Here is a 27,649-nt window from a genome sequence, read left to right on the forward strand (position 1 = left end):
AGTGACCTTACTTCCCAGGCAAAGTGATAAGTATTTTTGAAAATCCAAATAGTCTCATTTATTCCTAAAAATAGATATGCGGCAGCTCAGGGCCCTGTTGTGAGCAGGTATGAATCAGCCTCACGTCAATGAAGGTATCCAAGATATCACAGTTTGATAAGCAGGGATATCCCTACAGATCCAGCCCTGCGCCGAGCAGTGTGTCATTACCCATCTGCAGAGGGGAAAACTCACCTAAACCAATCAGTTTTGCAAGCGCATGCTGGTGAGGTACCAGTAATCCCCCCAAAGATTGGGGGGATTGCCACTTCCTTAACCAAATCCCACTTCTTCAAAAAAAGAAAGAAGAGAAAAAGCTCAGACATTAAAAGCTTCAGAAACAAGAACCATAAAGGGATAAAAAAATGTTTCCCAGTGCTGTATTTCACATCTGAGATGGGAGAATTAGAGGCTAAATAGCTCTAAATCCAGCCCTGCTCCAGGTGCTGTGCCCACCTCTGCAGCAGGAAGGGGCTACTGGAGGAATCTGCAGCCTTTTCTTTAATATTTTTAGTTAAAAAGTGTAGTAAGCATTTTAAGAAGCCTAGGAGGCATCAAAAGAGCTATATATTTTCTAAAACGAAGATGGAACAGATGAGTCCTCGCACGAGCTGGGCTGCAGGAACAGCGCTGCCCCTCTCTAAGTGCACATCTCAAAGCCGCATATTTCAACACAGAACTGTCAGCCCAGCTGACAACACATGTTGGTTTTTAAAGGGGATTTTGCACACACTGTGGTGTCAGTACGAAGGCACAGACACACAGGATCCTTCACTCATGAAGGAGGATGCCAGATCCACAGCATGTTAAGAAAAGGCAGGTTTCGGGGCACATGCTCCAAAATAAGTCAATATTTTTACTTACTTGTCAATATTTTTTACGTATTTTGATTTTATTGACTTATTTGTCTGGGTTTTTTGTGGGGTTTTTTTGCTGTCTGCAGTGCTGGTCCAGCTCTGGGTCCTCAGCACAGGACACACATGGACCTGCTGGAGCGGGGCCAGAGGAGCCCCAGGAATGATCCGAGGCTGGAACAGCTCTGCTGGGAGGACAGGCTGAGAGAGCTGGGGGGTTCAGCTGGAGAAGAGAAGCTCCGGGGAGACCTTAGTGTGGCCTTTTCATACGTCAATGGGGTTGATAAGAAAGATGGGGACAGACTTTTGAGCAGGGCCTGTTGCGATAGGACAAGGGGTGATGGTTTAAACTAAAGGAGGGAGATTCAGGCTGGACATGAGGAAGAAATTGTTGCCCTGAGGGTGGTGAGAGCCTGGCCCAGCTTGGCCAGAGAGGTGGTGGATGAACCATCCCTGGAGACATCCCAGGCCAGGCTGGGTAAAGATGTCCCTGCTGCGCTGCCTTTTTTCTTTTTTTTTTTTTAATTAGCAAAAAACTAAATAAGGATGATGCACAAGATTTGCCATCAGGGAGCTGTGCAGGGACAAACTTTTAGCCTCGTACTTCAGCAGTCGTCATCCTGCAAAAAACGCCCATCATCGGGGACTGAGCGCAGGGAGCCAGCCCAGCACATGCTATGAGTGCTCTGAATGAGCCTCCGGTTCCTCTTCCCCCCCAGGAACACACTGGTTTGAGACAATGAGTGTCCTGAGGACCCAGGTGTAGAGGTAAATTACGTTTTGAAAAACTAGGTGGGAATAATAAGAATTATTAATTAGCCTTTCTTTCAAGGTGTAAGCAAGGCTGGCGAAGAACAGATGAAATGTAGAGAGCAGCAGTAAAAAAAAATCTTTGGATTCCCACTCCACACGTGAGCACAGAGAAGCAGTTTGCTCCAAAGTGGAGGATTTCTCCCCAGGCAGTGACCAGTGTGACAAGTCACAGAATCCCAGAATGTCAGGGGTTGAAGGGACCTGGAAAGCTCATCCAGTGCAATCCCCCCATGGAGCAGGAACACCCAGCTGAGGTTCCACAGGAAGGTGTCCAGGCGGGTTTGAATGTCTGCAGAGAAGGAGACTCCACAACCTCCCTGGGCAGCCTGGGCCAGGCTCTGCCACCCTCACCAGGAAGAAGTTTCTTCTCGTATTTAAGTGGAACCTCCTGTGTTCCAGTTTGCACCCATTGCCCCTTGTCCTGTCATTGGTTGTCACCCAGAAGAGCCTGGCTCCATCCTCCTGACACTTCCCCTTTCCATATTGATCCCCATGAATGAGTCCCCCCTCAGTCTCCTCTTCTCCAGCTCCAGAGCCCCAGCTCCCTCAGCCTTTCCTCACACGGGAGATGCTCCACTCCCTCCAGCATCTTGGTGGCTGCGCTGGACTCTCTCCAGCAGTTCCCTGTCCTTCTGGAACGGAGGGGCCACAACTGGACACAATATTCCAGGTGTGGTCTCCCCAGGGCAGAGCAGAGGGGCAGGAGAACCTCTCTGACCTACTGACCACCCCCTTCTAACCCACCCCAGGTCCCATTGGCCTTCCTGGCCACAAGGGCCCAGTGCTGGCTCATGGTCACCCTGCTGTCCCCAGGACCCCCAGCTCCCTTTCCCTTACACTGCTCCCACCGAAGGGCAAGCACTTACAGCAATCTTGGCCTTGATACTGGCCAGCTTGTCCTGGGCAGCCGCCAGCTCGGCGTTGGCCCTGCTCAGAGCCTGCCGCTTGGGCTGCACCTCGCAGAACACAGCGTGGAACCGCACCATGTTCACCACCCAGGAGCAGAGCCCGGCCGCCGCCAAGGACTTGGTGGTCACAAATTCGGGTTTAAACTTGGGATCCTGTAAATAGGGCTGAAGGGCTTTGAGGCAGTTCTCATGGATGTTCTCCTTGTCGAACTTGATCAAGGAGTCCAGGAAGCCATCCACCCTGGCCATGGCGGCTTTGGCTGCTTTCCAGCTCCTGTCCTTGGGAATCTTTCCTCCTGGGGCCGTCAGCACCATCACGGCTGCGGTGACATTGCTGACAGCTGAAGGTGGTGAGCCAAAGGACCTCAGCTCCGTCAGATTCTTCTGAAAACGGGAAAACAAGGTTGTTAGACAAAAATTAATGGGTTTGCTTTCTACTTTGCAACTAATAGAGTCAGGCTCCCAAGCTATCAATCTGATAAATTGGGTTTCTTCCAGCCCAAACATTCTTGCCTCTAAATCACCGCTGTGCATGTCTGCAGCACATGTGCTCAGTTCCCTGCACCCGGACCAGCCCAGCCCCATGTTCCTCCCCACACTCCCACCCTTTCCCTGCTGCAGGAGGTTTTTTGCCGTCTCAGAAGATCAGGATAAGGAAAAAGGAAAACTTTCCAAATAATAACCTCTTCAAATTGCCCCCAGCCCCTCTAAAACTGCCTTGAAGCTCTTCTCTTTGTGCTCAACTACTCCCTGTGCCAGACACCCTTGCACTGAGGTCTTGTTGAACTATCTGTGTGCACCCCTGGGGCCATCATCCAGCCCAAATTTAGGCACTTAAACAAAGCACCTTTAGCAGGATGGCAGTCATTGGGGTGAACAGACAGTCCCCTCACAAGAAAATCAGCTAATCCACCTCCTCCACTGTCAACACAGGCAGCTTCAGTGAGTCCCTAATAGAAAGTGGGATGAATCTTAACCTAAGTTAAAAAAAGGTGAATTGCGGAGAAAGCACCTATTTCCTAACACCCTTGCAACTGTGACAATAAAGCAGTGCTGAGGATTTGATCTGCTGACATCTTAAATCTTGTCTCCACGCACACGCGATTTAGCTTTAGCATAGGAAAAACCAGCGCGGGTAACTCAGCTGTGCTCAGATGACACGCTGTTGTCAAAACAAGGATAAGGGCTGTTTCAACATGGGTTTAAGGAAAATCTATGAGTTTCAGTCAGCTCCTGTTTCTATCAGTTCTGAATAGTTTTTAATCTATTTTCTCTGATGTTCTGCTTCTATCAGTTTCTATCTGTGGCAGCAAGGTGCGAGAGTACTTCTGGTACTTCTGAGCATTCATTTTTTAGATAAAGGTATCTGCCATGAATCTATTCCTAAATGTGTCTTCGTTTGCTTTGAGCTTTTCTGAATCATCGAGCTGGCAGAAACAGGCCCTTGGGAGCTGTGTGCATTTCCAGTGTGAAACGTCTCTAATTCACATGCTCGATGACACGGAGCCAACCGTGAGCACAGGCGAGCAGCCCGACATTCCCTCCTGTGTCCCCAGCACCCAGCTCAGCTCAGCCGGGAGCAGCACGGACGATGTGGCCTCTCCGGAGCCCCCGTGTGCTGGGGGTGCTGCTTGGGGGGCTCTGGCAAAGCAGCCTGTCTTTCACAGCCTGCATCTTGCTGGCAATGGGATGCTGAGTGGGTGCTGTTGTTCTTTCCCTAGGAAGTGAACACTTCACGGCGTGACAGGAACGGGGACGCCACTGCCCTGGGTGGAGGGGAGGATGATGCTGTCCTGGTCAGGAGATGGAGGAAGCCCTGGGCAGCATGGGGTGCCTGGTTTCCTTCCCTATTGTGAGAGTTTCTGGCGCCACGGGAAGAGGACAAGTCAAGCCCATGGTGAGCGCCACGCTGATGAACTTGAGTACCATGTAAAAGGAGCTCTGCCCTTTTCCCTGATGGCATCAATCTGTTGCATTTTAATCACAGAATCATGGAATCATTTTGGTTGGAAGAGACCCTCAAGATCATCAAGTTCAACCCATGACCTGACTCTGGCACTAATCCATGTTCCTATGAACCTCATCTCCGCATCTGTTCCACCCCTCCAGGGATGGTGGCTCCACCACTGCCCTGGGCAGCCTGTTCCAATGCTTGACAACCCTTTCCATTCAGAAATTTTTCCTGATATCCAATCTAAACCTCCCCTCGTGCAACTTGAAGCCATTCCCTCTCATCCTATCGCTTGCTATTCAGGAGAAGAGATCAACACCCTCCATGCTACAACCTTATATCACTCTAAATTCTTCTTCTGCACACTGGAGTATCCCCAGGATGGAAACCAGACAGGACACTGACACCGAGTGCCACCTGCCTCAGGAACCACTATGGCATCCTCAGATGTCTCTGGACCATCTCCAGGGGGATATTCCTTGCAGGCAATTGCATGGCAAGTTTGTTGCTTTTGATACTGTCACTGTTTTCTGCTCTCTGTAACCTGTGCGGAGACTGAGCAGCACTGGCCAAGCACCATCCTCCTCCTCACACGGGCACAGGCTGCCCAGAGAGACAACTCTGCCTCCTCTTGCAAGTGCTTTGTGCCAAGCAGAGACCCACGGGCAGGGGAAGGCAGTCCCGGAGTCGCTGTGCCTTCATCTCCTCCTTCCCTCCTCCCAAAATGAGATGAGGATGTCGAAACATCAGATCCCCCGAGTTCCACGTCCTGCACTCCTTAGGGGATGCAGGTGCTGAGGAACAGCCCGCAGACAAATTGCACTGCAAGAGATAAAGGGCATTTTTGTCTCTAAAACCTGATTTCCTAAGTTTTCAAACTCACTGTCACATCTGGCTTTGCATTTTTTTGATTTTGCAGGTGCTCTGTGCTGGGTCTGTCATAACCTGCTGGGCATCCATCATGGTCCATATACTTATTACCTTAATTATTTTATGCATATACTATACAAGTCTGAATAGACATGGTTGTTCTTCTTTTAAACTAGCAGGTGACACTGGCACAGAAATGTCCATGTATCCACATACTTACTGAGCTTCTTGGTAGCTAACTATGTATATTTACTGCTGCATTCTACTTGACAGTTTTTCTCACTATTTTCCATATTAATGTTGCATATAGCAGTGCTGCCCAAAGAAGACAGATAATTGGGGAGAAACTGTATATACACACACAAATATTGCAGATTATTCACATTAGTAAGCAGGTCAAGCTCTCCGGCGCATCTCCGATCAGCAGGTAAAGGAGACCATGCCTTCCAGTGCTCTGCTACTGCAGCTTCACAGGTCCCTAGAGAAAAATCCCAGCATCTCCCTAATCTTTGCCTAATGAAATATTCTACAGCTCCAGCACGAAACCAAAACTAATAAGGAGACAAACATTTTCCCTTTGTACAGTCCTTTCCCTTCCAGGAACAAGAGCCAAAGCAACACATCTCTGCAGCAAAGCCATGTTTTCTGAAAGCTAATTAAACAGCAAACCCATTCCTGATGACGGAGAGTTGTTTTCCTCTCCCCCAACAGGGCTATGACTGAGCCATGGTTTGAGGCATGACAGAGCCTTGCCTTGCTGCAATCATGGGATTCATTCTGATTTTCCAGCTGCACCAGGTGCTTGGCCACTCCTCTGCCCTGGGTGCAGCAGGAGTTTTCTGCTCCAGGATGCCGTGTGAACTTCAAGTCAAGATAAATTGTAGGTCCGTCCAGGTTCCAGTATAAGTTGGGGAATGACCTGAGCAACCTGAGCTGTTGAAGGTGTCCCTGCTCATGGCAGGGGTGGCACTGGGGGAGCTTTGAAGGTCCCTCCGACCTAAACCATCCTGTGATTCTATGGATCTATGATTCTAAGGTGACCTTCCCTTCTTGTGGGGCAGAACCAACGAGCAGTGGAGCCAGCCGACAGTGGAGAAGAGGTGCAAACGAAACACCCACCTCCAGTTCCTCCTGCTCTCCATAAACATGAGTAAAAGGCAACTTGGTGCAGCCTTGCTGCTACTCTAAGTTACACCAAGAACCCAGTATGCACCAGCTGGGAGGAAGCTGGAGGAGGGTGAATACATCGCCCAAAAATTTGGGCCATCAGATGATATTTCCCCCTGCTCCAATGCAGTCGGCAGATACTGGATTCCCAGGGGAATCTTTACCCTACCTTGTTAAGGGTGTTCAGAGCAGCCTGGGCAGCCTCCAGGGCAGGCTCCGCTTTGGCCAGGTCCTCCTCGCAGTCCTTCTGTTTCTGCTCGACCTCCTGGGTGATCAGTGCCACTTTCTGCTCCTCCTCATCAGCAATCGCCTTTTCCCTGCTCACTTTCTCCGTCTCCACTCCCAACACCCGGATCAGCTTGTCAGCATCCTCATTCTTCTGCTTCAGCTCCACTTCTTGGGCTGCCAGCCTGGCCTTCAGCTCATCCACCTGGAGGGAAGAAACACATGTGGGAGCACAGACATGCACCAACCTGTTCCTGCCCTGCACAGCAGCACAGGGTCACACTCCGGAGGGGCTGAGCAGCACTCAAAAGCACAGAGGGCCTGTGGGCAAAGCAAGCAATGCCACGGTAGCACAGAAAAGTGGTATTCTAGCTGTTAGCAAGATTTGCTGCTCTCCTTTGCCCATGGTTGCTTGGGTCAGGGTCGGTGTGTGTGGTGCACACAGCGGAGCAGCCTGCGAGCGGTGAGGAACCCAGCAGGGGAGAAACCCCATCAGCAGATGGAGCTGCTGAGGTTGTCCCAGCCCTGCTCCCTGCCTGGAAAGAGGACTGAGGTGCCAGGGCAATGCAAATGCTGCTTTGAGTATGATCTGATGGGAAGCAGGTGGAAACTTTCATTTCAGCTGTTCCTGGGATTGCCTTTGTGCAATCAGGAGCCTCACCATAGGCCAGGCACTTGCAGCAAGCTGTTCTCATCAGAAAACCAAATACACCCAGCTGTCACCTCTCTTTGAACACGAGATCTGGTGTCACATCACGTCCCCTCTAACAGAGGCACGCATGCACTGTACATATGTGTTTGGCAGTGGCGATGACGCACTACAATTCAGCTACGCTTTCTTTCTCTTCTCAGCCTTGACACCTACAGAACAGAGCAGGTGTTATTTTGCCACGTGCAGGTTTTGAGGAGGTCCTGTGCACCAGGAACCCCCTGCTTGCCAGGCACACCCTGCAACACACCTCCTCCCCCCCGCACCCCGCACACACACGGCAGAAGAAGATGCCCATCAGTTCCCTTACAACCATCAGGTCCTACAGACTTGTGGCACTAAGGGCATTTTTCACACCACAAACATCATGATTGTGATCTGCTGACACATGCAGCCCTTGTCAGACGCCCAAGGCTTGAGGGACTTTACATTGTGGAATCATAGAATCATTTTGGTTGGAAAAGACCTTTAAGATCACCAAGTTCAACTGTTTAACCTACACTGGCACTAACTCACATCCGTAAGAACCTCATCTCCACGTCTGTCCAGCCCTCCAGGGCTGGTGACTCCAGCACTGCCCTGGGCAGCCTGTTCCAATGCCCCACAGCCCTTTGGGGAAGAAATTGTTCCCCACATCCAACCTCAACCTCCCCTGGCGCAACTTGAGGCCGTTTCCTCTGCTCCTGGCGCTTGTTCCTGGGGAGCAGAGCCCGACCCCCCCTGGCTCCGAGCTCCTTTCAGGCAGTTCAGAGATCAGAAGGTCTCCCCTCAGCTCCTGCTCTCCAGCTGAACCCCCCAGGTCCCTCAGCCGCTCCCATCACACTTCTGTTCCAATTCGTGATGTCAAATGAGCTTGAGAAGGGATCCCCCATTCAGCTGGCAGCCTCGAGGCACAGCAGTGGTAGCAGCTCCACCAAGCAGCTACTCAGACGCGTAAGGTAGGAGCACTTTCAGCAACAGGCTGGAGCGCTCACATGGTGGGGCAGCTCACACTGGCTCTCACTCCAAGACAGAAAGTCTCTTTCTAAAAGCACCGTATCGATTAATTTCCACAGGCTCTGTGCAGACCATGGAGTTTTTCCCTGTCCTGAGGTCAGGCGCATAAAGGATTACTTAATGCTCCTTCAATACATCTTTACCTACATAAAAGTACTTACTAGAAGGGAAGTCAGACACTTGCTTTTGTTGATAATTCCATTTTTATACCAGAAGAGAGAGCAAGATTTGCAATCATATAAACTGAAGCTATTGACATTCGGCATCGGCTTCAAGTGGAGGGCGGTTTCTTAGAAGTCTCTTTGTGCGCTTCAGTCATTGTCACCTCCTGCTGCCCAGCACTACAATGCTGTTTTCACCTGGGCAAAGACGCAACTGTAAATCCAGATGACTCCAGCCTTCAGGAGCATGTAATCCCTTCATTCAGCAAACTCAGCAGCAGCTTCTTGTTCAGCTCCACGTCTTTGGGGATTGCAGGAAACTGAAGTGGGAGGCTTCACTGATAGCAGATATGGCTTGTGAGCTTCTGCCCAAAAATGATGTGCTGGATATAGACATGAATGGGAGCTTTAGGGGTTTACGTGGCCACAACAAAACAAGTGAGGGATTAAAACCCACCAGCACTCAACAGCTGATGTAAATTCAGCCCTCAGCACAGCCCCTGAGAACAGAAAATGTTCTGACAAAACCTTCTTTCAGCCAAGCACATGTAATAGCGGAAGGGTAAATGACTTGCTATAACACTGTCAGGATTTTAAAAGCAAGAAATTCAGTTGGGGCTTTGCCCGAATGAAACATTTGGAAGGCCAGAGGTGTGTGTTACTGTGAAGGTGTGTGTTACTGCCCAGTTTGGCTTGGGCAACACGTTAAATTCCCAGTGGAAATGATCCAAGTGGGAGCTGAGGACCCTCTGCTAACAGACCTCGCCACATCTGGGGGACGTTTGCTGACCTCCAGCCTCCCTCACCTGTGTAAGGAAACAAATCACACTTCCCCAGTGAGGCTACAGCTCAAACACAGTTGAACAGGGACAATTTAATAGTGTTTGTGCAGTGGAAAGAGAGAAACAGGAGCTACGCCTAAACAACTAAATCCACTCTCTTTAGTGGTATCCTGGGGGCAGCACCAGGAATGCAGATTTATGAACTTCACTCCTCCAGTTTCACCCCCTCAACACATCAAACAAGTTTCCTTTAATGTCAGGCTCGTTTCCGCAGCAAAACCAGTCTGTCACATCCATTTCTCCTCCCTTCCCACACAGCCTGATGCCCAGCCATGAAAACGCCTGATGAGACAGCGCTGAGCGGGGCGGGCTCACACCGCCGCCTCGGGAAGGCACAGCTGGAATATCTAATGCGCTCCCATGGGTGGCCTGCGGAGCCGTCCCTGGCACAGCAATGCCAGGAATAAAGGCATGAAAAATTCTCCTCTTCCTACAAACGTCACGGTAACCAGGTACTCAGATTTCCCCTCTCTCACACCAAAAAGGGTGGCAGCTTGCACACAGAGCTATTTGCTGCTTCTTCGGAAACTTTTGGGTAACACTTCAAGAATAATTGTACAAAGAGAGACCGAGGTGGCAGGAAAAATGACAGCAGACCATCACCCCAGAGTGAGGAGAGAACACTATTAATCTCTCTGTGTGTGGTATTTCCAGCAGACATTGGTGGGTTGAAGTCCCCCACAAGAACAAGGGCTGGCGATCAGGAGACCTCTCCCAGCTGCCCACAGAATATTGCACCTGCCTCTTCATCCTGGTTGGGTGGGCTGTAACAAACCCCCACCAGGATATTGGCCTTGTTGGTCTTCTTACCCATGAACACTCAACCAGGAACGAGCAAGAAGAATTATTAAAGAACAGAAAACCTGCAGGGCAGGTTCCCAGAAGACTCATTTTACCTCATTTTCCCTGCTTTGTTTCAAGAACACAAAATACATCACAAAGGTCAGCGACTAATTGATAGAGCAAGCAAGACTTGGATCTGGAATCCAGTGATGCAATATTAACCAAGGTCATCCAAAAAATGACTCAGCAATGAGCTCTGAACAGAGCGCTGACCTCTTCATGGTGAACATCACTTGGAAAAACAAATTACTCATCCCATGCATCTTCCTAAGTCTTCTATGTCCTAATAACTGGAAGCCGGCTCCTGCTTTTCAGGGTACTGAGGACAGTCGCTGTCTTCAGGGAAAGATGGTGAGGAAACATAGGAAATGGAAAACATTTCTTTAGAAGAAAAGTTGGTCAACAGTATCAAGTTGTCCAGAGCAGGGACGAGGGGTGGAGAGGGGAAACAAGTCAAAGGAGGGGGAAGAGGTTATTTTGAAGTTGGAATGGTTAAGTCAAAATGTACCCCGCAACTATTTGCACAACAGCTCCCTCATGCTGAGGCCACACTGGAAGGTCTATAGAAATGCATAAAACTCATAATTAACTTGTCGTGGCATCCAAGCAGCAGGAAACTGGAGAATCCTGGTGACAGGAGCACTAGTCCTCAGACGTAAGGCCACACCCAGGTATCCAAATCCTCCACCTTTGCTTTGAAATTTAAAGAAAAAAACAAAACCAAAACAACCCACAACATATCACTTTCAAGCACCACGACACAGCTTGGAGATGACACACCTGAGACATAAGACTCGTCAGCTCCTCAGCACCAGGACCAACCATGGGTGAGTGTAAAGTTCAGACAAGATTGAACGTTCTGGTATGATTTTCACTACTGCTAAATATCCACACCCTTGTTTCAACTCGGCAGCAGTTTTGACTATTGCACACATCTGATATTTCAGGTGTTTAATTTTAGGCCCCCAGTGCTAATCTCAGATTCAAATTTGACACATTTCTCCTCACTGCTCTGCATCTTCAGGAACCTCACAAACAGGCGTTTCTCACCCAGCCTTACTCCAACCAGATATGAACATCGCTTCCTTTTATCCTTCTCGCAACAGTAAAATAGACAAGACCCCAAGGTGCTGTGGCTCCCCATCTCCTCCCCAGCCCTCCACCACTCCTCAGCACCTCTTCTGTGGCTGGTCAGAGAACCCTTGCCAACAAAACACCTATATGCAGATACAACTGAAGAACACAAAAGGTTCCCATGTTTGACCAACACTACAGGGACTTGTTTCCCCTCAAAAGGTTGGTTTCATATTAGTTGCTTGCAATAAAAAATAGACCTAACACAAATTTTCCATCACTGGGACACCACCAAAACCAGCAGCAATGCACAGGTCAGCAAAATGATTTCCCCCCATAGGTAGGGTGGGTGTGAGGTCGCTCTGGTTGACATCACTGGTTCTAACTGGTGTTCTCTGCTACTGGCTGTTCAACCGCAGCCCCATCCTTCCGCAGGAGATGACAGAACCTGCAAAGGGGACATGAAACATGCCCCCTCCCATTCTGTGTCCTCAAAGACCTGTCCTGCACCATGAAGAAAGCAAGTGCTCAAGTGAGACGCAGGCTCTCAGAGCCAAGAGGCACTAATAAAGCCCATACATCACCCTCCAGCGAGGCACATACCCTTCCGAGCACGACAGACGTTGTTTATGTCAGCAGCATTACCCAGAGCACATAGGCAGAAGGGAGTGAACCCGCTAGTCCTTCATTCCCACCAACCCCCTGCATTTCCTCAGAGCAGCTTCAGGAGAGGTCCATTTGCCACAGCAGAAGCTTGTAAGAGAACATTTGAAACAGTTAATAGAATATGAAATGGAGAGAAAAACGGGAGCTAGCAACTGGTGTAGACAGCAAAGCTCTGAAAGGCAGTTTGAGTCACTACAGAGGGGTTTGTGAAATACTCAGAACAACATCCAGTCTTTACTGCACAAGAGTGCCAGTGCTGGTCCTTAGCAGGGCGATTTGGGGATGGCTGGTCTACATTTCAGACACGCAGTAGTTTCCCTCAAAGATGGACAGCATAATGCAAGGAAAAATGACCATCAGCTATATTTTAAAAGGATTCTTGCTGAAGTCATTGTAGATCCCCTGGATGCTACTCCAAAAATCACTGATCTCCCTCTATTTTATAAGGTATTTTGTCACAACTGAAAGATAATAATTAAAAGATGTACATAGCCAGTTGGATCCCTATCTCATTTCAGTTCCTGTGATCTGTCACCAGGGACTGGCACCACCCCAGCAGCAGGGACTGAATATACATCCCTCCCCTTCTCCTTTCCAGCACAGACACAACTCCTGCTCCTCAAAGAACCAGTTCACACCAGACTAGAGCCAGGATCTAGTGCAAATTTTACACTCTGCACAGTTCCAGCCGGTAAAGTTCTCCTTCAAACCAGGATGAGGAGATGCCTCTAACAGAGAAACACGAAAACCCATCAGCTTTTAACCCCAAGGGTTTGCTTACCTGTGCAGATGTGCTCTTGAGCTTCTCCAGGCCATTCTCCAGCCACTCCATTTTTGCTTTTAAATCCTTGCCCTTCTTCAGTAGCAAATTCTGATAGAGTTTGATTTGCTCAAGGAAGGACTTTGGAGTGGTGTAGTTATATCGTCGCTCATTGCTCAGATACAATCGCGAAATCTCGTTGACACTTGTGTGGACATAGGCCATGAATTTGCTTATTGAATCTTTCACTGAATCCTAAAAGTAAGATGAGAAGACAAGGAGAAAATATTTCAAACTGAACAACTATATGTAGTGCAGATCTGTGCCATATACAAAGGAATTTATTAACATTTTATTCTGCTGCAGCAAAATCCAGGCTGCAACATCTAAGTTGATCCCTTTTCATTTGTTATCTCTAAAATAACTTTGTCTGTTCACGTACTGTATACCTCTTTTTATATCTTTTTATCTCATATTTTATCTTATTCCAAGCAATTTTTCTAGCATTAAGCTCTATAAAATAACAGCCTTTCAAGCATAAATTTGGGCTTTTCTCCTCTACAAACAGGGAAAGCACACACATAAAAAGAAACATTGTAGACTTTATTCTACAAAAATCCTGCCCAGAAAAGCTAAATAAACATAACTGAATCTCTTTTAGTCCAGCAGCAGGTTGTCATCAATGAGAACTTGACATAATTTTGCCCTTGAGAATTACAGGCGCTCAGACGCCTGTGGAGAGCAAAGCCCATGTTCCCTGCAATAACCATAAGCATTAGGTTATTTCCTGCACCGATTTGTAAGCTGCCGCTCTTGCTTGCAAAGCAGTGGTGTGTCTGGCAGTGCTATCAGTGCACAAACACAACATGGTGCCCACGGCCATGCTTCAGCTGAGGGCTGTGCCCCTCTCTGAAAAACCTGCTTTGCTTAAGTTAATTAGCATCATAGAAACATTTTGGTTGGAAGAGACACTTGAGAACATCAAGTGTAACGATAACTTAACTCTGGTATTAAATCATGGCCCTAAGAACTTAATCTCTGTCTAACCCCTCCACAAGGATGGTGACTCCATCACTGCCCTGGGCAGCCTGTTCCAATGCCCGACAGCCCTTTGGGGAAGAAACCTTAGTTAATATCCAATCTGAACCTTCCCTGGCACAACTTGAGGCCATTTTCTCTCATCCTAAAGCAGTAGAGAGTTACCAGCAATTCCTCTCTGAACGGTCACCCAGATGTCCTGGGTGAGTGCTGTCCCTGCAGTGCTGTCCCCATCGCGAGAGGCACTGCTCGCACCAAGCAGAGGGACATGTCACACCTGGCTGCCACCAGCACCCCCCGCAGAGGAACCCAAACCCAGGCACGGCCATGGCAGCCCCAGATGCCAGTGGGTGAGGTGCTCACCTCCACGGTCTCTGTTTCTTGCAGAAAGCGGAGGCTGACAGACTCGAGGGCCTCCTGCGGCCACTCCTGGAACCAGTCTATGGCCGTGCAGCTGATGATGGCAGGGAACCTCCTGCTGCGGACACGGAGCTTGCTGCCCACGGGCGAAAAACACAGCACAACCTGCAGAGCCCAGGGAAGGAGAACGTGAGAAGACACAGCCAGGAGCAGGCATGGGGTTCCAGCTGCACAGCCCAGCTCAGGCTCTTCCATCCACTTCCAACAGGCACAGACTGAAACACAGGAGGCTCCATCTGAACATGAGCAGAAACTTGTTTGCTGGGAGGTGCCAGAGCCTGGCCCAGGCTGCCCAGAGCGGGTGTGGAGTCTCCTTCTCTGAGACATTGAAACCCGCCTGGACCCACCTGTGTGATCTGCTCTGGGACCCTGCGTGAGCAGGGCTTGGACTGGGGATCTGCAGAGGGCCCTTCAGCCCCCACCAGGCTGGGATTCCATGAGTGGAAGATCTCACAGCACCAGCTGAGGTTACAGCAACCTCAGTCCTTGAGCCCTTGCACTTCAGGCCAGCAAGCCTGGCATGGAAAAAAACGTAATGTGGCAGTGAACACATTTTTTCTCTGCAATAAAGACAAGCAGTGGTGTTAAACATTGCCATGGTCAAAAGCAGAAGCCTGGCACACTTTCAAGCTTGAAGCTGGGTTTTAATAAAACCACCCTTCCCTGCTTCAGCAGTGAAACAAAGCTTTGCCCAGCAGGGAACTGGCATCTGTATTCAAGTGGTGCAACCAGGAATTAAAGTGAATGGATCTAAATTCTCCTGGCAGGACCACAGGCCCACCTGGGCTGTTTCCCCGAAAGCAGCATTGAAAAGAGTCGAGGTGGCTCAAACTCAAAATCTGCTTTTATCAGGGTGAGACATTTTTTGAATAGAGAAACCTCAAAACAAAGCAGAACAGAAATAAAAGCATTTATGAATATATTTTCCCTACTCATTGCATTTTTGTGCAGCAGGTCCTTTGCTTTTCAGGCTTTTATTTCAGTCCAGCTGCTAAAAGTTTCTGAGTTGCAGCAAATTGTGCAGTGTATGTGGGCCCCTGGGGGTCTCTCTTTGCATTATTCTGGGGCCTGGTCAAGGGGCTGTTACTCCCTTGCCCAGCATCCCCTCTGCCCTGCACCATTTCTCCTTCCTCCAGCCTTATCCCTTCCCTCATCCCCTGCCTTTCCTGCAGGCTGGGAGCCTCCTGCCCCACAGCCGCTTGGCCTACAGCTCCTCTTGGCAGCACAAGCTCTGCCTTTGCCAGCAGGAAACTCCTTCTGGAAGGACGGAAAGTCAGGACCAGGCAAAGTACCTTTCCTCTTTGTTGCCTCACAACCAGCTTTAACAGCAAGATAAGACCCAAGAACCAAAACCTACCACTACTGTTCATCACAGCCCTTTTCCTGTGAGCCCGCTGTGGCTCATAAATCCATATAAGCTTTGTTAATTGGCCACAAAGAAGGACATGGACAAGATGCCACCATGCAATGAAGTAGCAACATGTGAGCAAGGACCAGCTTGGGAAGCAGTGTATCTCACTCAGTGCATCATCCCTCTCCCACTTGTTAGCCCTGGCTGGTACCTTAGCAAGTGTCATAGGACAGGCTGCTGTTAGCTCAGATGTCGCTATAGTGGATCAACACCTCCATCATGATCTGTTTTTTAGAAGCCACAAAAGAACTGCCTGTAACAAACCCACTTTAGTTTCCATTTCAGAAGAGGTAGCTGAACTTAGAGCTCCTGCTCCTCTGCCATGGCCACTGCGCATGGGGACAGACACACAGAAATCCTTCCTGCACCTTCAAGCATATGCCTTGGGCACCTCTACGTTTTTCTGTCAGGGCCAGGCAAGTTTCAGGAAGCTGTCCATGTACAAAAGCCTCTTCACAGGATCCCAGACGATTGGGCTGAAGGGACCTCTGCAGATCCCCCAGTCCAAGCCCTGCTCACGCAGGGTCACAGAGCAGATCACACAGGTGGGTCCAGGCGGGTTTCAATGTCTCACAGAAGGAGACTCCACACCCGCTCTGGGCAGCCTGGGCCAGGCTCTGGCACCTCCCAGCAAACAAGTTTCTGCTCATGTTCAGATGGAGCCTCCTGTGTTTCAGTCTGTGCCCGTTGCCCCTCACCCTGGCGCTGGGCACCACTGTCCATCCTCTGACACCCACCCTGGAGATATTTATAAGCATAAATAATACTTCCTAGCTGACCCCATCCATCTGCTGTAACACACGGTTAAGGAGAAGGGTAGAAAAAAGAGAAGGGATCAGCCTCAAGTAAATCATATTCACACTGCCCTTCCAGTGCACCACAATAACAGGAATAGATCCATGAGGGGACGGGAGGCAGAAGACAACCAAGATGCTGAAAAGTCACAAAACAGCACCAGGACTCATCAGAAAATCCCCTCTACACCCAGAGAGGGAAAGAGCAGGACTGCATTCCCTCTCCTTGGGCACCTACACTGTGGCATGGTCCTCAAATTTTCCCTCAAAAATTAATTTTCCAGTTGTTCCCCATCCTAAACATGTACCTTCCCACATCAAAAAAGCAACGGGCCACCCTATCTCAGTGACCGTGTCCCACCAACACAAACGGAGCAGTAAGGAGGAGGACATGCTTTCATTGAGCAAAGATCAAGGCTTCTCTCTTTGCCCTCCCCAGCTCCTGGCCCTGTGCCGGCAGCAGTGAACAGCGCTGCAGAGGGGTAAACACCTTCTGGAACAGTCTCACTCTCCTGTGCGCCTCACTGTGCTTTCCCCGTGAGCTGAGCACACATGGGAAACAGTCCTGAAACTGTTCTGGGATCTTTTGGACATATTCATAAGGCCTTTCTATGCTGGATTATGGGCTGTGCTGGAAGAAATCCTGTAGGCACATTGCATGCCACTCAGTTTCCAGCACTCTGTTTTTAACATAATACTTCATTTCTTCTGGCAATGGAACCCCAACAACATGAACACTGATCCCTTCAGCAGCTCTTTCAAGCAGCAAGACCTCGTCCTGATGCACCCCTGTGCCCGGCTTTGAAAAGGGAGCGGCTGGTCCTGCTCAGCTCTTGAAAGAGAACGTTCTCAACTTCCATAGTGCTTTCTAACACCCAAGAAGTGATGGCAACAGAGAGCATTTCCTGCACTTCAGTGCTACTTGCTGAGTGCATCACAGTTCTCATCATGAACAGGCAGAAAAGCCTTTCAGGCTGCGGTCTGACCTTCCTACCAGGCAGCCCAAAGCATCTTCACCCCATGCTCCTGCACCAAGGCAGATGGCGAAGACCTGAACTCCCCCAGCCTGTCTCACCTTCAGCTGCCGTCGAACACGCTCTATAAAAAACTTCCAGCAAGTCTCCCTGGAGTCCACCAGCCCTCGGCCTTTGACTTCATTCCTCACGCTGTTGATTGTGTTTTCTACTTCATCATCGGGGAAGAGATCAGGGATTTCACCTGAGAAGAAGGCAGGTTTGGGTTTACTGGTCTGGATTTTGTTGCAGTCGCAGAGCAAAGTGAAGCAGGTGCCTCCCTCTTCAGGGCCTTGGGGAAAACCCTTCCTTGAGAAAAATCGTTGTGCCAGGCGCCCATAGGCCCCAGCAGCAGCAAAGTGGCACAGAACATCATTCTGCTAAAAAATAAGCCCTTGTGAGAGCAACATTTCTCATAAAAGTATGAGCTAAACAAACACAGAATAAAGCCAAAGTACAGAAAGTCCATTTTTGTCAGATCGACAGTGCTGATTAGATTACAAAAAAAAATCGCAAATACCTAATATGCTATACACAATAATGAAATAATTTCAGTTTTGCAAATCCATTAGTTACCTGTACCGTTCCTGCAGCTGTTCAATGCCATTGCCAGTGCTGGTAAAATAACTCCCACATCACCAAAACATTTTAAAAGTCAGAAATCTTTTAAAAACTTTTTAAAGTTAATAGTTATGCAACTGATTGCCAAAAACATAACCAGCCAATTTTTCTTTTTTTTCTGGTTACTTAATTTATCACCTATTCACTTCCCTTCTGGCTTCTGATTTGATTGAAATCATTATTATTGAGTGAGATACTGTCAATATGAGCACTAATTACTTAGGAAAATACACTAATCAGATATCTGCTTGTTTATAAGAGAGTCTAAAATATATATTCTGTTCTAGCTCCTTAGGTGATGGAAAGAAGTGAAACAAGTAAGAAAAACAAGCCTGCAGAGAGCGGGAAGCAGCCAGAGCCCTCAGGCAGCACCCGCTGGGTGGCACTAGGTCACGTTTTGGGAGGTCATAGAACCACAGAACGTCCTGACATGGACAGGACCCCCAAGGATCATGGAGTCCAACTCCTGTCCCTGCAATGACAACCCCACAGTTCACACCGTGTGTCTGAGGACGTTGTCCAGTCTCTCCTTGAACACTGTCAGGCTGGGGCCGTGACATCGCCCTGGGAGCCTGTTCAGTGTCCAGCACCTCTGGGTGAAGAACCTTTTCCTCATGTCCCACTGACCCTCCCTGGCACATCTTCTGCCATTCCCTGGGCTCTGTCACTGTCACAGAGCAGAGCTCAGCCCTGCCCCTCCTGCTCCTGCTGAGGAACCTGCAGCCCCATGAGCTCTGCCCTCAGTCTGCTCTGCTCCAGCTGAGCAAACCCAGGGACTTCAGCCACTCCTCATACGGTTTCCCCTCCAAACCTTCACCAGCTTCATGTCCCTCTGGACACTCTCCAGTAGCTTTATCTCCTTTTCTCCTGTGTCCCCAGCCCTGCACACAGTGAATGCTGCAGGTGAGGCCGCCCCAGCACAGAGCAGAGCGGGACAATCCCCTCCCTGCTCGGCTGGCCGTGCCGTGCTGGATGCACCAGGACACGGGGCCCTCTTGGCTCCAGGGACACTGTTGGTTCATGTTCAACTTGCCACTGACCAGAACCCCCAGAGCTCTCCATGGAGCTGCTCTCCAGCATCTCGTCCCCCAGTCTGTCTGTACAGCCAGGGTTGCTGTGTCCCAGGTGCAAAATCTGGCACTTGCCCTTGTTACACTTGTCATGGTCCCTCCCATGGTCCCTTCCTCAGTCCTCAGTCCAGCCACAATTCTGAGCTGCCTCCCCAGACCCTGAGTGAGGACTTCTGATCTGTCCCCTCTTCCCCACATAGCAGCTACAGGAAAATGTGACACCTTTCTGAACCACCGCAAAATGACCTGGACATCCCAAACCAGGCTGCTTGGCCTGCCCCTCGCTGCAGGACACTGCAGAGCTTCCCTTCATGTCATGAGATATTTGTGCCATCTACACAGGTGACAGGAGCTACTCACCAGCCTCCACAACAACCCCTGTCTTTACTCCTGATTACAAATTTATCACAGGCAGAGATTGTTTGCTGCTCAAACCATCTGGCCAATTTACAGCCACATATGTCAACTCTGGAGTTTCGCACAAACTATCACTTCCCTGTGCTTTCAACTCTCCAGTCCTCACCATGCACAGAGGTCACCCGAACCAGCTGGAGTCTTCCCACTCCTGACTCATAAATAAGGAAAAAAGCATCATGCAGTTGGTAGCAGTGATTTTCCAGGGACTCTGGGGAATATGCCCAGGCTGGGTTACCCCCTGCGGTCACGGTGACACAGCCGCACGCTCCCATGTGCGCTGTAGCTGCAGTGCGCCCTGCATGGGGAGTGCTCCACCACACATACTCATGCCATGTTCTGCAGCGAAACAGAGCATCTGTGTGTAGGCTGGCTATTCTGCAATTGTTTGGGCAAGCAACAACTCAAAAACTTTAATGGAAAAACAAAGAGGAAAAGGACTGCAATGGGACAAGCAGCTAGGTGACGCACACAGACACGGTCATTTGGTGGCTTTGTACCATCCACCAACTTGCAGTCAAATATTCCAGCCAGGAAAAACCTTATTAGGTAACTAGAGTGTGGATGCATGAGATCCACAGGTCAAACTCTTCATCTGTTGATACATTCCTTGGGCTCTGTCCTCAGCTGCAATGTCACAACAGACACGTCTCTTAACTGTAGAGAGTATACCATGAAGTATGGAAAAACTAGGTACACAACATCAGAGAAAGAAAAACTATCAGATGATGGAGTACATCCTCACAAAGGAGACCTTATCATGGCTTTTAGTCCAGAACTTAACCCACATATCTTCTAGCTCACTTCATATATTGCCCTTCTGTATATTCTAAAACCACAGATGCTACCATGAGCACAACCACACTGAGAAGGGGGAAAGGGGAAATCAAGCAATGACAGAGGTACCTGATGCTAAGAAGTCACTCACCAGCACCAAGAACTGCTCATCTGCCACTTGAGCGTCGGTCATCAGGAACACGATGCCTATGTTCTTCACACCGGCTTTCAGGTACAGGTTTGCCAGGTCTGCCTGGACGTTGAAAAGCAAGAGGACTTAGGGGGTGCACCTCCATTCTGCAAAACTCAGGTAGGTACCACATCTACAAGCAGGATATTTCAGAATCTTCCCATTAACCAAGAATAAAGCAATGGCAATTAATTAGCGTGAAACTGCACTTTGGCCACTCTCCATCTTCATGGCTGAGTCTGCCAGGTTATATGGGGGAGTCTATCGCTGTCATCATTGTAAGACTTTACCCAGTAAGACTTGACGTTACGGCCAGGTCTGTGTAACACAAAAAAAAAGAGAAAGAAGCCCTGGCCAGCACCGCTACACACAGGGAAATGCTTGTAGCTGGAACACCTGGAGGTCAATGGATGTGGCTAAAGACATCAGTGCAGTCCCTGGTTGTGGAGGCTGCCCTGGGAGTTCAGAAAGGCTTACTGTGGGCACAATAAGTCACTATACGGGGACATTAAAGCACCACAGGGACTGGGAGGGACAGCAGCCACTGAAAATGTTGGACCTTGGTGTCCCCATGCTGTAGATTTCTCTGATTTCACAACTATACCTGAATTTTCTTTTTTTTTTCTGAGGTGCTGCAACACATTTCTTTCTGCTTGTGAAGAAAGGAGAAGGACACCTTGTGCAAACAGGGATGTTTTCAGTTTTATTCCTTTCCAGAGTCTGAGCAGGGACTCGCCCTTCAGTGTCCCACTCAGTGCAGTGATGCTGACAGAGAAACTGCTCATATGGAAAAGCTGTTTCACCTCAAAGGGGACAGTGTCCTGATGAAGGACACAGTGTCCTCCTGATGAAGGACACCAACTTCTTGAAATCCAAGTTGTTCATGAGATGGGAAAAACGCCATCATCCCGCTCAAACTCCATCATTTCCTTCCTGCCCCTCCAAGCAGGATACAAGGCATGCGGGAGACACTGAAGGAATTTACTGGCCTGTGTTCCAGAAACTTTCTTAGAAATTCAGCAAATACACACGCTCCCTCAAAAAGAATCATTTGTTACTTCCATCACTGGAAATTTGAATTAGATCAATTATAACAGCACGAGGGGCCAATGCCAGACAGGGTAATCTGTCACCATCCTGCTCTTCCATATCTAAGAAAAAAAGATGACTCCATATTTCATAAACTCTTTGAAAATGAATAGAGAGTGAAGGGAACATCAAATTATCTTCCACCTCCACAGACAGAAGTAAAGACATGCTTTGAAAACAAGTTTATTAATGCTGGTTTCAAGCTATATTCCTAGATGGGAGCACAGGTTTTCTCAATGAATAGGCAGGTAGGAGCTAGAAAATTGTACGAGTGGGGCTGAAGAACACAGAGGAAAGTTGAAAATACCCAATGGATGGAGGATCAGGCTTGTGTGACGTGACAAAAACATGACAAAAACAACCTGTACACAACTACAGGTCATCAGGCCCTGCCTCTGATGGGGAAGGAAGGCAAGGGTTCATTGGCCATCGCATCTCCCGAGCAGAATGGCGTGAAGTTACTGAGGTTGTGATTTTTACAACATTTCTGATGAGAATCCTTTTGCCAGCAGCTAAAATACTTGAAAATCATTTCAACGATATTTTACAATGTTGATTTGTAACTTCTGTGCTCACTAGCCTGCGCATAGATATAAGCACAGGCACCTGTTCTCTATAGTGAACCATCCACCATCCCCTCAGTCCCTCCCTCATACAAAATCCTGGTGGAAGGACTGGATACGACTTTGGAACTCTCCTCCTGCTCTCTCCTGCTCCTTTTCCACCTCCAAATCACTCCACAACAGGCACCTCACAGGTGAGCTAATTACCACATCTTGGTTTAATTAGAAATAATAGTCAAATACGGTTTCTTGAACAAGCATTAACTGAATGTCCACACCAGGGGTTTATCATCGGAGCCCAGCGCTGACTCTGAGCCTTGGGCTGGGATGTTGTTGGGTCTGGCCAGCTCAGAGGGCTGGCAGGGGACATCAGGCCTGTCTGCACCCCACAGATGTGTTGGGAAGCACTGCTCCTCTCTGCAGTCCCATATAGTCTCTGGAGCTTTTTACTGTCTTCACAATGGCGTCATTCAACACGCAACAAGACAGAATCACAGGATCCCAGCCTGGTGGGGGCTGAAGGGACCTCTGCAGATCCCCCAGTCCAAGCCCTGCTCACGCAGGGTCACAGAGCAGATCACACAGGTGGGTCCAGGCGGGTTTCAATGTCTCACAGAAGGAGACTCCACACCCGCTCTGGGCAGCCTGGGCCAGGCTCTGGCACCTCCCAGCAAACAAGTTTCTCCTCATGTTCAGATGGAGCCTCCTGTGTTTCAGTCTGTGCCCGTTGCCCCTCACCCTGGCGTTGGGCACCACTGAACAGAGTCTGGTCCATCCTCTGACACCCACCCTGAGATATTGATCCATTGATCAGATCCCTCTCAGCTTCTCCAGCTCAACAGCCCCAACTCTCACTGAGTCTTTCCTCATCAGAAAGATGCTCCAGACCCCTCAGCATCTTTGTCTCCCTCTGGTAATTCCTTGTCCTTCTTAAATTGGGGATCCCAAAGTTTTCAGGGCAAGTTCTGCTTTTTATTCCCTTCCGCTCCACCTCAGCCCCAGGAGTCACCCACCTTCAGGTCAGGGATCCCGTACCCTTTCCTCAGCGTGATCTGGAAAAGCTCCAGGGAGCTGACGAAGGCCGCCAGCCTGGTCAGGCTCTGCTTCCCGCTTCCACCCACGCCGACCAGGAGAGCGTTCCCTCGGGGGGACTCCAGGATCCGGTTGATGCGGCAACTCAATTGAAGCATATAAAATCTGTCATTAATAAGAGTATTTTTCTTATTCTCTGCCCACTGCTTTTCAATATATATTTTAATCACTAGGAAACCGTAGTCTGAATGGGATGAAAAATGTCAATCTAAGAGACATGTCAGCAATCAATCCCCATCTCTGCTGAGGCCCAAACAAAGGACGTAGCTGATTAAAAAAATAGTTTGGTGGCGATTCAAACTGTGTCCAATATTTTTCCACCTGCCAAGTCCTGCTGGATAGAAATATTTTAAGGTGAAGGCCTGGATGTCTTTGCAGGGAGGACAAGGGAAAAAACACATTACATGGACATGCAAATAGTGAGAACAGAATTCATGGCTCTGGTGCACCTCTCCAGTGAAGGTTCCTCTTCACAAAGCATTTTGGGTTCATGTTCAGGTGAAGGGTCCTGCTATGCATTAAAGCATATTCATATACATCTGGAATAGCATAATACCTGTCTGGAAAATACAGTCCAACATTATTTATCCAAGCCACCATTAAGAGTGAGATTTTGTCACACTTAAAATGAACTTGCTATTGTTTTTCAGGTCTGTTCACTTGTCCTTGAGAGTTGCACAGTGAGCTCTGCCCCCAGTCTATTCTCTTTAAGCAATTGCTGACATCCCCACGTTAAAATCCCAAGTGAGGGAGGTTTAGAGGATCCTACCTGTGAAAACCTCACTGTCAGGTGTCTGAAATGCAAGCACCATTCCCCTCTTGACATCACTGCCTTTATTCAACTCACTTAACTGAGTATTTTCCTAGACTAATCTAATTAATTTTTCAAATAAGACTGCAAGAAATACTGTACTGCTTTATTACAACTCAAGCGTCTTATGATCTATGTGCAGACTCCCACAGATTGTGAAATTAAACCCAGAATAGCAATCCAGCTTGTGTGGAGAGCTGGAATGTTCCTGCTTTTCATTCTCTAGCTGGCTGTCCCCAAAAGCAAGGGCACGGGGTGTGCGTTGGGAATGGGCACCATGAGCCCCGGGTCAGGAGGTGACTGACCCATATCCCCCACCTCCCCACATACATTAACTCCCTTACTTTTTTTTCCCAACAGAAACTTCACAACAAATTCAAGATGTCATCCATAAGCTGTTGGAGATGGAATAATTTGTGTGTTTCAGCAAAACGCAATTTCCAAATGCGCTGAATCGAAATCACTCAGCTCCAGTGAAAATCATGCTGAATACTCAAACCTCGCCTTCCCGATTACTCACAATATTAACTGGAGGGATACTGACAGGTTTTGTTGAAAATCCCAATTTATGTAAAGTGCAAAAGAAGCACAAGATTAAAATTACTGTCACCTTTCTGCAAGCAGAAACACCAATGGACATCAGGTTGCATATGACTCATTAATACAAAGAAGTAAATGCCCAAACTATAAGGGAAGCCATGCCCCAGCACAGCCCGCACGCTGCACCGCAAAAGGAACAGATTGCTGAGCTCTTAGAACAGAACTGGTTAAACAGCTAGTTAAAAGGAGTAGAAATTTATATATATATATGTATTTTTTTAATTTGCATGAGAGTAACTGCATTAGGTTACCAGGTCCAGCAAACCTGAAATCACCCACACAAGCGTGCAGCAGGACAGCGGCTTCCTTCTAGCTTAGTCACAAACCTGCTCTTCATGATACAATGTTTCCAGGCAAAATCAGTTAAAACTATGATTTACAGGGGAGGTTCATCTTCAGAAATTATCTGAGGCCAGGTCTGCATTTCAGCCCCCAAAAATCAGACCACACCTGGAATATTGTGTCCAGTTGTGGCCCCTCCGTTCCAGAAGGACAGGGAACTGCTGCAGAGAGCCCAGCGCAGCCACCAAGATGCTGAAGGGAGTGGAGCATCTCCCGTGTGAGGAAAGGCTGAGGGAGCTGGGGCTCTGGAGCTGGACAAGAGGAGACAGAGGGGGGACTCATTCATGTTTACAGATATATAAAGGGGGAGTGTCAGGAGGATGGAGCCAGGCTCTTCTCGGTGACAACCAATGACAGGACAAGAGGCAATGGGTACAAACTGGAACACAGGAGGTTCCACTTAAATTGGAGAAGAAACTTCTTCATGGTGAGGGTGTCAGAGCCTGGCCCAGGCTGCCCAGGGAGGTTGTGGAGTCTCCTTCTCTGCAGACATTCAAACCCGCCTGGACCCCTTCCTGTGGAACCTCAGCTGGGTGTTCCTGCTCCATGGGGGGATTGCACTGGATGAGCTTTCCAGGGCCCTTCAACCCCTGACATTCTGGGATTCTGGGATCCTGTGGAATTCCCAACAAGCATTTAAATCATGTATAAGAGCTGGAGGTACGTGTCACGATCCATACCACAGGCATTTAAATAGCTTCATAATGATCAACGGAGGCTCGCTATTTTCATATAGTCCCACGTGTCCAGTTTCCACAGGGAATCCAGCTGGACCTCCAGGCATCGGAATGCAAGCAGGCTTTCCAAAGGATCCAGGCAATTTAAGTGCCTCAGTCCATTCAAACTAGTAGCCTGAATTCACGTAATCTCACATTATATACATTTGAAAATCCCACTGAGAATTGTGTAAACGTGCCTCTAACCCAGTTGTGAAAGCATTTAGGGACATCCTGGTGTAACTAGTTCTGTGGCTGGCTGTCAAGTGAAGACAAAAAGCACTTGATCAATGTCATGTACAATAAACGTCTGTGCCGTATGCAGAGCATCAAGGGCCAAAGATGTAACAGCAACCAGACTTCAAACGACCAGCAGCATGCTGACCCTCCATCCGACAGCCCCGCATCCTCACAGTGTCAAAAGATCCCCCCAGCAGCAGCTGGAGAAGCAGGGCAGTATTTGTGCAGGACACACCACGTGGGCAGATGAAGCTTCTGCACACCTCCAGCTCCTTCTGCTCTAATAATGGATACCGACATCCTCCAGAAACCTCCATGGAAACAATCTGCATGGATAAAAGCTACAATGAGAGCATAAAGACAGAAAACTCCCTTACACGTGGCACATGGCGTCCTCAAACAGCACCAGGCTCATGGCAGCGCTGACTTCGTTGTAGCTGTCCAAGGCTTCCACAAGGATCTTGTTCAGCTCCTCCCAGGTCGGAACTGGCCTGTAGCTGGGTTCTCCAACGCCTTTAGCGAAATGGCAATAAATGTTCATTCGCTTGGTCTGCTCTAAAGTTTCCTCAATGTCCTGTCAAATTTAAAAATAATTTTTAAAAAAGGTATATAAGAAGTAAAGGAGAAAACACTGCAGCTCTATGTCATCTTTCCAAGTGAAGCACAGTGTTCCAAAAAATGTCCATATAGCTGCACCTGTGTGTTGAAAAAGGGGAAAGAGCGACAAAAGGGAAGGAAAGGGAAAGGATAAAGCCCCAATACTTGCTCTGGACCTTTTGTAAATCACAAGAACTCATCACCTTAAGAAAATGTGAGCACAAGAAAAGCCCCACAGCAACAGCTACAGCATGACACTGTTGCATGGACAATGATTAACAGCCAGAGGAAAAAGCACTGTCTGCGTTACTGTGATATTTGCAGGACTCCAATGGCAACACTGCCGGGTGATGACAGGACTGAAGCAAAGCAGGTCTAGAGCTTCCATTAGGAAGATATTTTGGAAAAAAAGGAAAGCACTAGGGATTTGTGCCTGCATCTCACTTTACTCCCACCAAGACTGGGGATCTGACTCTTTTGCTTTTGCCACAAGACTCAAGACATTTAAATAAAATAATTTAATTAATTCACAGAGCCGAAATCTCCTCTCCCCGGTGCCCTTAGGGAGAGCATCGTTCACCCAAATACCAACATTGGCAGCCCAGGAAGCAGTTGACAGAGATTTTGCTCCTGGTGTCCCACCAAGAGCATCACACTCCCTGCAAGTGAGAGACTGGCAGACCTTGGGTCAAACTTCTCTTGCCCAAGGAACCTTTTTCCTGTAAGCACGTACGTTATTATCAGAGTTATGAACCTCAACACTTACGTCATATAATTTCTTCACCGTCTCCAGCTGGATTTTATCAAAGGTACCATAATCCTTTTCTTCAACCATCTTATCCCGGTAGACTCGGTTTGACTCGTGCAGGTAGAGTTTCACCAGGTCTTGGGGGTGCTGCAGACATTCCGGGGTAGAGAACAGAAGGCCCTGTGGGGTGCAGAGACCAGCAGTAAACCCCACCTTGACCTGAAG

At 48.6% G+C, this 27,649-nt stretch overlaps 1 pseudogene; it reads right to left on the reverse strand.

Annotated features, from left to right (window-relative positions):
• Window positions 1-27,649, reverse strand: part of LOC136110807 (dynein axonemal heavy chain 9-like) — a 141,041-nt pseudogene that overhangs the window by 12,219 nt on the left and 101,173 nt on the right.

Source organism: Patagioenas fasciata, chromosome 32, assembly GCF_037038585.1.
Source record: "Patagioenas fasciata isolate bPatFas1 chromosome 32, bPatFas1.hap1, whole genome shotgun sequence".
NCBI lineage: Eukaryota > Metazoa > Chordata > Aves > Columbiformes > Columbidae > Patagioenas > Patagioenas fasciata.